At 37.9% G+C, this 13660-nt stretch overlaps 1 protein-coding gene across 1 annotated transcript in view; it reads left to right on the forward strand.

The window, feature by feature from the left end:
* LOC139040101 (translation initiation factor IF-2) overlaps positions 1-320 on the forward strand; it is a 113844-nt gene extending 113524 nt beyond the window's left edge. The window contains exon 6 of the mRNA XM_070483930.1: positions 101-320. The gene's annotated coding sequence lies outside the window, so the exon portion shown is untranslated. The remainder of the gene's footprint in view (positions 1-100) is intronic.
* The last annotated feature ends 13340 nt before the right edge of the window (positions 321-13660 follow it).

Genomic DNA, 13660 nt, shown 5'->3' on the forward strand with positions numbered 1-13660 from the left:
GGCTGTTATTAATGCAATTTTATTTATTTTTTCTAAGATTGGCACCTGATCTAACATCTGTTGCCAATCTTGTTTTTTTTCCTTCTTCTTCTCCCCAAAGCCCCTCAGTATATAGTTGTATATTCTAGTTCTGAGTGCGTCTGGTTGTGCTACATGGAACGCCGCCTCAGCCTGGCTTGATGAGTGGTGCCATGTCCATGCCCAGGATCCAAACCAGCAAAACCCTGGGCCACAGAAGCAGAGAGCGCGAACTTAACCACTAGGCCATGGGCCGGCCCCAGTGCAAATTTAAGTGTTTAGTAAATAATATATTTTAATCCTAATTCAGTGTCAGTCATTTGTTTTAGTTCATCAGTAATGTCACTTCATTCTCCAGATGAAGGTACCTCCAAGAGCATCTCATCAGTCTGGATACAGCCTTACAATTAAAGTCATCCACAAATTATATAAAGTTCCAGAAGTTAGACTAGAAATTCAGAGGACAGTGGTGGAAATTCATTCAACAAATCCTGAATGCCTCCTATGTGGAAAGCAGGGAACAAAGTCCTTTAGAAATGCTTCTTTGTACTACAGAAGCTCTGAAGATACACTGATCACTTTGACCAATAGCTGCTATCACAACTTAAAAGACTGGATGGATAATGGCAATCAAACTTAGCAAACTGATATATACATACACATTTGCCTTATTTTTATGGCACATCCTTTGTTTTCAACCACCTGCTAACACAATTTGTAGCTTTGTATTAGATAATACGAGTTGGGATTTCAGAATGTGACGGGAAAGCTGGGGAGATTGTCTGTTGTGAAGTTTAAAGCAGTGCATTCAGATATGTAAGTCACAGTGCAGGAAAATGTATATGCTTAATATGCAGAGGAAGACTCTCTTTAGGCTTGCCTGTGTGTAAGTTTAAAGCTTATTGTTTATGGGGCCGGCCCATGGCTGAGTGGTTAAGTTCACGCCCGCTCCACTATGGCAGCCGGGGGTTTCGCTGGTTCGGATCCTGGGCGCAGACGTGGCACTGCTCATCAGGCCACGCTGAGGCGGCATCCCACATGCCACAACTAGAAGGACCCACAACTGAAATATATAACTATGTACTGGGGGGATTTGGGGAGGAAAAGCAGAAAGAAAAAAAAAAGAAGGTTGGCAACAGTTGTTAGCTCAGGTGCCAATCTTTAAAAAAAAAATCTTATTGTTTAAAACAAAAGATTCAGATAAGAATACTACTTTAAAACCATTCATACTGTTAAGGAAAGCTAAACTTTCATTAGGTTAAATTTCAGCATCAGATGCGTAGCATTGCTTCATCATGGCAACACTTTTAGACAATTTTTGAGAAAAAAAGGGAGGAATAACAATTCTTAGGGAATTCACCCTTTTCTTTTTTCCTAAAATAGAAATTCACTTCCAATGTAAATTGTACCTATACATGTCGCTAAGGGGTATGAGAATTGCAGAAAATCTTTTCAAAGCCTTTTTATTCCCTTATGACTTCTAATTTGCTCTCTGTAGAACTGTGTACCTTTTATCGAATCATTGTTTTAGGCATCTGTCTCAAATATACTAACTCCACCTATTTCATACCAATAAAATATGTCTTTTTCCATAAATGCCACGTAATAGAACCTTCCAGTGAAAATGCGGTAACAACTCATTAAATAACATTTTTGAGCAAAAGTTTTAAACTTTTTCATTAACGTATTTTAATAACTTAAAGTTGTACTCTGTGATGATATCCCAGACCAGAGGTGAAAATCTACACACGGTTATAAGAATATTTAAAGCTTTTTGTTTAAAACATGTTTCTGCTTTCCAAGGCTAGTGTTAAATTTGATGTGACTTTGCAAGAAAATGCTTACCATCTGTAGTTGGTTTTTCTTCTGCTCCAGCCATTTATATATTTTTTACATAGAAGAGTTGTCTCCGGTAATAAAAAATCTGTCTGAGGTAAGGTTATGTTAATAATAGTACTCCTGTGAAGCTATTTTTGTAGTGTAAATTTCAAATTTAATACAGTTTATGTGCCATGGAAAAAGCTAACATCAGGCAGTAGACAGTTTCTACCACTGCTTAAAATTCAACTTTCTTTAATGTTTAAAATGTTATGAATTTAATTTAATTTAATATTTAGTTCTAGCTTCCTCCAAATCAGCTTACAACTGACGAAGCAGCCAAGCACAGTCCCCATTTACTTGTTGTTGTCAACCTGACCCTCCCTCCCTCCCCCATCTTCACTCATTTCCTCTGCCTGTCCCAGGTCCTCAGTTAGGTTCACTGAAAACCCTCACGTGTAGTCCTGTCCTGACGTGGTTTAGGATTAGGTTGCAGTTACAAGCTGTTCTCTGTGACCTCTTCCCTGACCCCCTCCCAGCAGACCTGGTCCCCAGTGATGGAAGCTGAAGTAACATCCGGGACCTGTGTCTCTGCAAGTCTGGGCTCCCCCATGCCATTCACCTTGGCTCTTGCCTTCTCCGCCTCTACTGTGGTGAACTAAGATGATGATCCCTACCTACATGCCCTTCTGAGGGACTCTGCCCTCACCTGCTGTTCTAACATAGTGTCCCAGAGATACTGATTCAATAGGTTGGGGTTGGGACCACGAATCTGCATTTCTAATGCTACTGGTGGGGAGAACCCACTCTGAGAACCACTGCCTTACCCCAAGGAAGAGCCTGGGTGGCACTGTTTGTATTAGGTGAGCCTGGCCTCAGCTAACTGTGCCAAAGGTGGATGGCTGATCAAGAGGCCAATCAGAGTTTCTCTCCTTGAAAGATGAAACGGGGACACTGGGAGGCTGAGTTAGCCATGGAAGCTGAGTTGAGAGGTCATAGAGTTAGCAGCTGAGGAAGCCATTTTAAGGTTCAAGTACATAAAAAATGGGGAAATGAGTGTCTAGAAGGAGACTAACCAAGTAGGCAAACAGAGAGAAGTGGAGATAAGAGGCTTCATAACCTTAGAGAGAGAAACAAAGAGAGTGATTGTCTGACAGATTTCCTGCCAGTTCTCCTGGCCCAGGTGTGACTTCTTACGATTCATTTCCAAGGGATCTTGCTGTGCAGAATAACCACCCCACCCCTTACTTAAGCAGGTTTAGGTGGGTCCCTGTCGCTTGCTTTCACTTGTCTCCACTTGGCACACCTTCTCCTCTTAAGGCCTGTCCTAAGCTCTTCCCCAAACACCTTTGATTCTCTGCCTTGCTCCTGCCTGTGTCCTTCTCTAGAACTGAGTCTCACCTGCAGTCTAGCCTGTAGTTTGCAGCTCCCCAGGGGCAGCACTTCCAGAATCTAGAGCAGTCTAATACATATGGCTATTGTGCTCTTGAAAAATGGTTAGTGATGTGCTGCAAGCATAAAATACACACTGGATTTTGAAGACTTAGTCTGAGAAAAAAGAAGGCAAAGCAACTTAATATTTTTCATATTGATGACATATTGCAATGATAATATTTTGGATATATTGGGTTAAATAAAATATAGTATTCAAGTTAATTTCCCCATTTCTTTTTACTTTTTTAATATGACTACTGGAAAATTTGAAGCTACAAATGTGACTCACTTTATACTTCTCTTGAATACTGGTGATCTAGAGGATGATGACCAGCCCACCCATCTATTTCCAGAACGTTTGCCACCAGCTGGATTCCCCATCAGTGGGCTTTGTGCTCTGCCCAGCACCAGAGTTTCCCTGCTTCACTCTTTAGACTTTATGTTATCTAACCAGCTTTCCAACCAATTTCTATAGTTACATCAATTCAACAGTAACTATCTAACCCTAGCGAGAGTGGGAAGATGTGGTGACAGGACCCTCTTCTTGCCCCTCCCTCACCTACTTGGTTTTGACTTGAATTGACTGTCATGCCTTGTACCTAAGAGTCTTAAGATTGGACAGATCTTGTACAGCAGATTCATATGTCCAGTAGGTAGGTGGGCTAGATGACCTCTGTTAGGGGTTGAATTGTATCCCCCAAAAAAGGTATGTCAAAGTCCTAAACTTCACCCCCTGTACCTGTGAATGCAACCTTATTGGGAAATAGGATCTTTGAAGACATAATCAAGTTAAGATGAGGCCATTAGGGCAGGTCCTAATTCAATATGACTGGTATCCTTACAAGAAGAAGAAAATGCCATGTGAAGACAGAGACACACTGGAAGAATGTCACTTGATGACAGAGGCAGAGTTTGGAGTGTGTAGCTACAAGCCAAGGAATGCCAAGGATTGCTGACCACCTCCAGAAGCTAGGAGGAGGCAAGGAAGGATTCTACCTAGAGTGTCACAGGGAGCATGGTCTTGCCAACACCTTAATTTTAGACTTCTAGCCTTCAGAACCTCGAAAGAATAAATTTCCATTGTTTTCAGCCACTCAGTTTGTGATACTTTGTCACAGGAACCCTAGGAAATGAGTATAACCTCTAAGTCCCTTCCACACCCAATTATATTACATACAATACAGGTAAAAAGGCACAATGCATAGCTGATTTTCATTATTTGTTGCATTTTCAATACTGTGCTTTTTAAAAAATAGAAAATCCTGTAAGTCTAAGCTCTTTTTATGTACTCATTTTCAAATGTCTTCAGTATACAGACTGTCCTGTCATATTGTGAATTCTCAGTTAAAAGAGAATGTAATTTGAAGAGATTGCATATTTTCCAAAGCCAGTTTGGTGATTTAAGCATGGAAGTATTACAATTAAATGTTTGAAAAGTTATCTGTGCATGGTTTTCTGTAAGCTGATATCATGAAGCAACACATCTTTTCAGGATGAGGTAGCAACCCCAGCCCCAGGGGAAAGGGAGCGGGCGCATCACTCGACTGCAACTACTTTGGACAACTGAGCAACATGAGCAGGCTCAAAAATAGAGTCATATCCAATCATCTTCAAAATAAAAACTGTAGTAGCTACAACATGATTCTCTAAGGGCGGGATGGGAGGAGATGTGGAAATATTTGTATGATGCAGTCTTTATGGGTAATGCAGAGACCATGGGCCAGAATGAGATCAACATGGCTCACAAGCCAATGGGTCAATGTCATCCATTGCTTAAAAACCTTCAATGGCTGCTTGTTGCCTTTAGAATCCAATCCAAACAGCTTTAGTGAAATAAAGGAATGCTCATAATACAAATATATAAACTTTTAAAAAGCAGAAAACAAAATATATATGAAAAATGATCCCAATTCCAATTTTTAAATAAGTATACTTACACATCCATTTATTCAAAATGATATTTACCAAGCATATACTAGCTGCTGAATACTGTTCTTAGAGCTTGGAATCCAGTGAAGGAAGACAACCAACAAGGAAATGATACATAAAATACAAAGGGTAAGAAGAGAATTATCTGTTGCTTTCTAGAGTGCATTATCAATGCTTAGGTCAAATTAATCACAGTGATTCTCCAAAGTTTTACTGAAAATGTTGAGAAAGATTTTACCTCTTTCCCATGAGACATGAACTAAGAAGGACAGGCACTCCTGGGCCATATTGTGGCTCTCAAAGACAGACACTGTCTGAGATTGGAGTCAACACAGAGGAAGAGGGGCCAAGAGATGGAGAGAGCGGAATCAGATTCTGATTATCACATTTGAGCCCCTGTACCCAGCCATTCCTAAAGGCATCACATAGTTTGGGTCAGGTTTTCAGTGACTTGCCTGTAAGAGTCCTAACTAACAAGTCCTAATGAGAGTCCTATATATCCGGTGAAGCAGATTCTCTGGGGTGGAAGCTGCAACCTGCATTGTTAGCAGGTCCCCATGTGAATAACCATCGAGGAGGTGAAGAATTGACTCCAGAACACAGGCCAACAAATTTTTCTGTAAGGTGCCAGAGAGTAAATATTTTAGACTTTGTCAGTCATAGGGTCTCCACTGCAACTACTCAACTCTGGAGTTGTAATGCAAAAGCAGCCATAGATGAATGGGTGTGGCCATATTCTAATAAAACTTTATTTACTCAGACAGGCAGTGGACTAGATTTGGCCCACTGGCCATAGTGCCAACCCCCACGCTAGGTCTAGAGCCATAAGTAAAGAGAACAGTACCATACCTGAGAGGATCAGTAGGATTCAGTAAAATCTAAGATCTGTAAAATCTGAAACTATTTAATAACCGAGGGAAAGAAGCCAAAACAATTATAACAAGAGCTAGTATTTATTGAGGGCTTACTATGTGTTAGATGCTGTGCTAAGGGGTATATCATTTAGGATGCTTTGGTTAGCAAGGAACAGAAAACCTGACTCAAACAAACAAATAATAGAGAAGACTTGTTATTTCGTATAACAAGTAGCTCTGAGCTAGGGTTGACTCCATGATTGGAGTTTCAGTGGTTTAGTGATATGTCCCAGGATCCAGGTTCTTTCCATCTCATGCCTCTGCCTTCCTCAGGGCTTTGCCTTTGCCTTCAAGTAATTCCCTTCATGACCACAAGATGACTATGACAGTCCCAGGCCTCATGTCCAATCAAACAATCTTCAGAAGAATAAAGGTCATTTCTTCTTTCTGCATCTAAGAGTGCAGAAATCTGTCCCAGAAGCCCCTCCACATGAACATCTTTCCCTTTCATCTTTCATTTATCGGAATTCAATCAAAAATGCCCACTCTTAAACTAATCATTGGCAAGAGGAATGGAATTTTCAAGATTTGTTAAAACTAATAAGGAATCACCTCCTGATCTAGGCTATGTAGACAATGTAGGCAACAATGTAGAGGATGTATCAGAACCTGAATGAAGCAGGGTTCAGTTAGAAAAGAAGTATGGGGACCAGGAATGGATATTGGATAAGCATCCACAAGTGATATTATTAGGTGAAATTCTTTTCTGTGTTTTACAGATGAGAAAATAAAGTCTAGAGAGAGGAAAGTGACTTGCCCAAGGTCATACAGCTAATAAGTGGAAGAGACTGGATTTTTTTTTTTTTTGAGGAAGATTAGACGCGAGCTAACATCTGCTGCCAATCTTCCTCTTTTTGCTGAGGAAGACTGGCCCTGAACTAACATCCGTGCCCATCTCCCTCTATTTTTATATGAGGGACGCCTACCACAGCATGGCTTGCCAAGTGGTGCCATGTCCACACCTGGGATCCGAACCTGTGACCCCCGGGACGCTGAAGCAGAACATGCAAACTTAACTGCTGTGCCACCGGGCCGGCCCTAGAGACTGAATTTGGACCCAAGTCTGTGACTACAGAGCCCAAGACCTCAACCACCACTAAAGTGCTATGGTAGAGCTGAGGATGTTAGGGAAGAGGAGGATAGCTCCAAAGTTTACCTCAAAATCAAGTGAAATTGAGCCACTTATTAAACCTGTGATGTGACTAGACATCCCTAGCAGGGTGTATCACTTAGCTTTTGCTGTGTAACAACCGCATAATTCAGTGTGTAAAACCACAACAATTTATTTAGCTCACAATTATGTGGATCAGCAATTTGGGCTGGGCTTCTGGTCTCAGATGGACTCACTCATGCATATTTGGTCAGCTGCTAGTTTGCTAGCAGATCAACTGGGGTCTAGCTGACTGATCTAAGATGGCCTGAGGTAGGATGGCTTGCCTTTGCTCCATGGAGTCTCTCATCCTCCAGCAGGCTAGCTTGGGCTTGATCACATGGAGGCTGGGCAGAGTGCCAAGAGGTAGAGTGGAAGTATGTAAGGCCTTTTGAGTCCTAGCTCATATCTAGGAAGAGCTACTTTCTGATTAGGGACTCAGCTGAAAAAGGATTTTCTCATTCCACAGAAAGATCGACGCTATAACCCTTTCGTGCAACAACATCGTGCCCCATTCCCATGTTTGTAGCTCAAGAAGTGTTCCATAGTTTGTCCTATTTCATGGCCAACATCATCTAGGCTCCCAGAGAACAAGGACTCTTAACCCAGACCTGGTAGATGATGCCCAGAAGTGGGACATAGATTTCGTACATAGTTGGAAAGGCAGCACCATGGTCAATGGAGTGAGGCTGGGATAACGCAACATGAGGAGAGCATCTGAAAACCAAACATTTAAACCCCAAAACAAAATTACGCCCAATTTGTGTCTCCCCCCTAAATGTATTCTATGTGGCAATCAAGAATCCAGAGTCACATTTTTTACTATCCTGGTAAAGTAAATATAAGCTATACATTTATTCAATAAATATTTATTGTATCAAACCCTGTCAAACTTGAAATGAATGAAACTCTTGATTTCTTAATTTTCAAGTTACTGTCTTTAAAAATATCCTTCAGAATGACTTGTCTTATCTTTATAGAGGCCAAGAGGGTTTCCCCTCAATATCAGAGTTTCTTTATTTGAAAAATTATTAAAACGTGTGGTCTAATCCATCTGAAAATATTGATGACTTTTTTTCTGAATTCATTCACTGCTATCCTTAGCAATTTAAATCTATGACTGTATGTAGGCATCTAAAACATTCTGGATTTAATTTCTAAGGAAAGGTAGTGAGCACAAGTAAGTTGTATTTCATCTCACGAACCCATTCAGAAATGTACAGTCTTTAGGTATGAACTTACACAGCATGAAGCTTGGCCCACAGCATTTCTGAAAGTGGAACTTGGCTCATGTGAATTCTCATAACAAAAGAGGGATTGCCAAAACAAGCAACTTTCCCTAAATACAGGTGAAATAATATTCTTACAGAGTAAATCCTCACAATGTGAAAACATATAGAGTCAGTTCACTAAACATTCTCGAAAATACTCTTCCATAGAATCAAAGCCATGAAAAGCGATTCAGCCAGTCAAGACCGTGAAGGGAATTCCTCTCCTGCACCGTTATGGGGGAGACACGAGCGAACTCTGAGTAGGCCAAGGTGAAATTTGCCTATCTCCGTGATGGAGGAGCCTAAAATGAGAAGGCTCTGTTGGCTTGTGTTATCTCAGCTTTTACAGGCTTGAGAAGAGGTGTGGATATAGAAAATGTTAGAAAATGTTCAAGAATGTGGATATAGAAATTATATGGAACATATAAATATAGGAAATAAAAACAAGAGGTATCTGCTGTATTGCTTAATGTTTATTGTGAATTTTCTTGTTGAAAGTAGTATTCTAATGTGCCATTGGTGATTACGTTATAGCTAAGCAGTCTATAATATATTCAATTAATAGAATTAATAATTAAAAACACCAAGTAGGTAAACTATATTAATACATTGAAATGTATATTTGTAAGAAAGTTAAGTTGGAAAAATGTTTAAGAACTTTAAGGATCATCAAGTAGCACATATTAACAAAGAGGTTAAGAACACACAACCTAGTGGGATGGTTCTGTTTAAACAAAAAGTTCGTATTCCAGCAAGAAATTTTAAACTATCTTAATATCTAACCATAGAGGATAAGTCAAATAAATTATGGTATACACAATATGGAATGCATGCAGCCATTAAAATAATATTGTATAAATCTATTTATTAACTATAAGATACATAGCATATATATAACATACAAATACTAAATATTGTTAATACGTATATTTTTTAACATGGGAAAATGCTTCCAACATGCTGTCAAGTGAAGAAGAAACTTTATAATATAGTATTACTGTGTAAATTCATTTCTTAACAAAAAATATATATGTAGATTTCAACATCTTAAAAGAAATACATCAAAATGTAAGTAGAGGTTATTTCTAGATAATGGGGGGATTTCTACTTCTTTCACATATTTGTATTTTCCGCTTTTTTCTATAATAAACTTCTATTATTCATGTAATAAAACACTTAAAATATTGGGTTTTAGCAAGATAAAAATATGCAAATAAAAAAGAATGAAAGAAATGACCAATGTCAACAATAGTTGCCGATAGATGACAACATCATATGGGATTTTCATTTTCTTCTTTAACTTTGATGTTTTCTGAATTTTCCACAAAGAGCGTATATTAAAATTATATTGTGTATATTAGTAATATTACATGTTACTAATATGTATGATTTCACGCCAATTGGATGAATAGGCAGGGGAAAGGAAATTGTTACACAATTAGGAGGAACATCACTTCAATAAACTAAAAACTTCTGCATTATCATCCACTGCTATAGATTCTGTCTGATTGTCAATAGCAGGATTCCTAACTGAGGCCAATAAAGCTGTAATTTGCAAATACCAGAGACACCGTTATATTAGTCCAAACGGTGGTGGGATCCCCAACTCAACACCGCCTCCTTCCTGTGGTCATAGCATCTTTCTGAGAAAAGGCCAGCCCTCTGCCAAATTCAAGTAAGAAAACTGGAGCTTAACAGGGGTCCCTTGAGTTACTTGGGTTCAAAGAGTCAATTGCTCAAGGAGAAGTTGAGAGGAATGTGAATCAAGAACAGTTCCTGTGGAAAAACTTCAGGCTCTGAGCTGACAATGGGCTCAGCGTGAGTCATTCCAGTGACCTGGGCTCTGAGCTGAATTCACAGCAGGATTCTACTGGGCATGAGGGTCGTGATGGTCCCCCTCTACTTGCAGCCCATCAGCCTACACTATAAGCGATGCTTTCAGTTCTGTGTTATATTGTAAAAGGGACAAGGGAGAGGGGAACCAAGATGCTGAGGGGCTTCAAGGTATGTTCCATGAAGAATGTTTGGAAAAGCTGAGAAAGAAAGTTCAGAGGAACACATCAGCTGCCTTAAAACAACTGATAAACATCACATTCAGGTAAATTAAACTTGTTCCCCATGGTTGTCCAGGAAGGAGTTGTGACCAGTAAGGTGGAGCTGGGATTGAGACTCTATTGAGACGGACCCTGAGACAGGAGGATGGCTTTCTGATGGTTTGAATTGGCAGAAGATACATTGGCGTTGAAACTGCTCCTCAAAGTGTGGTCTGCAGAACCACAGCCTGGAGCCCAGACCTACTGAATCAGAGCCTGCAATTCAAAAAGATGCCCAGGTGATTCAACTGAACATTCAAGTTGGAGCGGCACTGGCCTAGGCTGCCCACCTGGGAAGGAAAAAAGGGCCTTGTTGCTCTGGAGAGAAATCCAACACTGGGCTACCCTCGTTCAAGAGACTGTAGAGATCTCAAAAACTAGAGGACTACCTAAGAAAGATTTGTGAGTAAGAGTGTTTATTGAAGCAGTTTGAATTAGAAAAAGAAAAAGAAAATTGAAATCTGGTAAAAACTATAATAAAATATTATGCAGCCACTAAAAATGATATTTTAGATGAATATATAAGAACATTAAAAATGGTCATTAAAAGTGTTCATAATGCATTAAGGAAAAATGAATTACAAAATGATATGCACAATGTGATATTTACCATATACACTTAAAAATAATTAAGTGAATTATATTTACTTAAAAATAATTATGAAAAACTTATGTAATTAAAATGTTATCTAGCCTATGGAAACTGTTTTTTAAAATGTTTATTTTGAAAATAATAATTGCTCATTATAAATTCTGGAAAATGGTAAACATTGTAAAGGAGAAAATGAAAATAATTTATTATCTACCACCCAAAGATAACCATTGTTATCATTTTGGTATGTTTCCTTTTATTCTCTATTCTGTGCAAATTTATGTATTTTAAATAATATTTTTTCTGATTATAAAAGTAATACATGTTGTATGTAGAAAATTTGGAAAATCAGAAAAGTACAAAGGAGAAAATTTTAAATATTCAGATATAATCACTATTAAGATTTCTATACTGCTTGTGTTTTTATGCATAAATGTAAAAAAAATTTTAAATCAATATTATAAAATCAATTTTATATCCAGATTTTTCACTTATCATGAGACTGTTTCCACATCATTAAATATTATTTGAATACACATTAGGTGGCTGTATAGTACTTTATCCTGTAAATATACTTGATTCCCATGTGGCCATTCCCATATTGATCAATATTTAGGTTGTGTCCAATTTTTCACTAGTTTAGATTTATAATGAATACCCTTGTTCATAAATCCCTGGTTATTTTATTAGAATGAGTCCTAGAATCGAGATTACCCTGAGGTCAAAGGGCATGAACTCTTTGTAGGTGTAACCTTTTCTCCGAAGAGTGAGACTCTTTCTTACTGCATGCCCACCCTCCATTCTTTTCCTGAAAGCTGACAGCAAAGACTAGCAAATTCTCTGGATTCAGAGATTTTCTTGGAACTGATTTTTTCTTTAATGATACACATTTTCAGTTTCTTCCATCCCTCTTTGCTTATTCTGATACACTACTTTGTCATGGATCAATTTTGATAATTTATATTTCCCCAGAAAAATTTTCCACTTCATCAAGAATTGCAGATTTACTAGAGTTGAGTTGAACATGATATGTTTTAATTTTTAAGAGGTTTCTTCCCACCTGATATTATATTCTCTTTCTCATTTCTAATTTTAGTTACTGTGGGAGTTCTCCCAGTCTTTTTTGGTTAATTAGATCACCAGATTATTTTAGTATTTCAAAGAACCAGTCCTTCAGTTTATTTAGCAATTCAACCTTATTTCTGACTCATTTATTTTTCTTTATTTTTCCTTCAGAGAATAACTTCCCAAGCCTAGAAACAGGAAAAGTGATTACAAAAAAAAATTATAGATTTAACTATATAAAATTATTTTTTAAACGTATGCATACCTCAAAAAATTAACACAAAAGTAAAAGAAAAAGACTGCACTGTATTCTCAAAAGTCTTTAGGAAAGTTTTGTTATGTAGATTACTTACATTTGCAAGAAAAAACCCCAATAACCCAAAAGATGAATGGACAAAGTACTTGCACATACAGATCATCAAAGAAAACTTTTTAAATATTCCAAAAAATAAAAAAGTTATTCAAATATTAAAATATTTCTTACTAATTGAACCAGAAAAATTAGCAACAAAGAAATAACTTCATATTAGTCAGAATTTCATAGAACTCATTGCCCTTTTTTCGTAATAGTTTCATTGAGGTATAATTCAAATATCCTACAATTCATCCCCTTAAAATGCACAATTAAGTGGTTTTTAGTATATTCACAGACTTATATAACCATATCACTATCTAATTTTAGAAAATTTTCATTACCCCAGAAAGAAACAAGGTACCCATTAGCAGTCACTCCCCACCCCTCTCTCCCTTAGTTATAGACAACCACTAAGGTACTTTCTGCCTCTATAGATTTCATGGACATTTCAAATAAATGAACATACAATATGTAGTGGTCTTTTGTGACTGATTTTTTTCACTTAGCATAATGTGTTCAAGGTTCATCCATCAGTATTTCAATCCTTTTCATTGTCAACTAGTATTCCATCATATGGACATACCACATTTTTGTCTATCCATTCATCATTTGATGGGCATTTGAGATGTTTCCACTCTTTGTCAGTTATGAACATTCACGTACAAGTGTTTATGAGGAAGAACTCATTGACTTTTACACAGCTGAAAATATACAAATTGGATGTAACCCTTTGACAAAGTCATACATAAAATGTTCATACCTTTCAACTCCATAATCCCACTTCTGAGAATCTGATTCAAGTAAATAATATACAAAGTGGTAAAAAACTAAGTAGAAAGTTGCTAATCATGATATTATTTAAGCATAACCAATTTGTCCTGCTTCTCCAGCATAAGGTATGAAAATACAGGCTCATCTTCTTTATAATTGAAATGACTAGAGACACGTCGCCATCTTTCTTTTATCACAAGAGGCTTTTCCAAAGAGAAAATTGGTCAGTCTCCAATGGGGCCCTTTCTGC

This window comes from Equus asinus, chromosome 13 (genome assembly GCF_041296235.1).
Source record: "Equus asinus isolate D_3611 breed Donkey chromosome 13, EquAss-T2T_v2, whole genome shotgun sequence".
Taxonomy (NCBI): domain Eukaryota; kingdom Metazoa; phylum Chordata; class Mammalia; order Perissodactyla; family Equidae; genus Equus; species Equus asinus.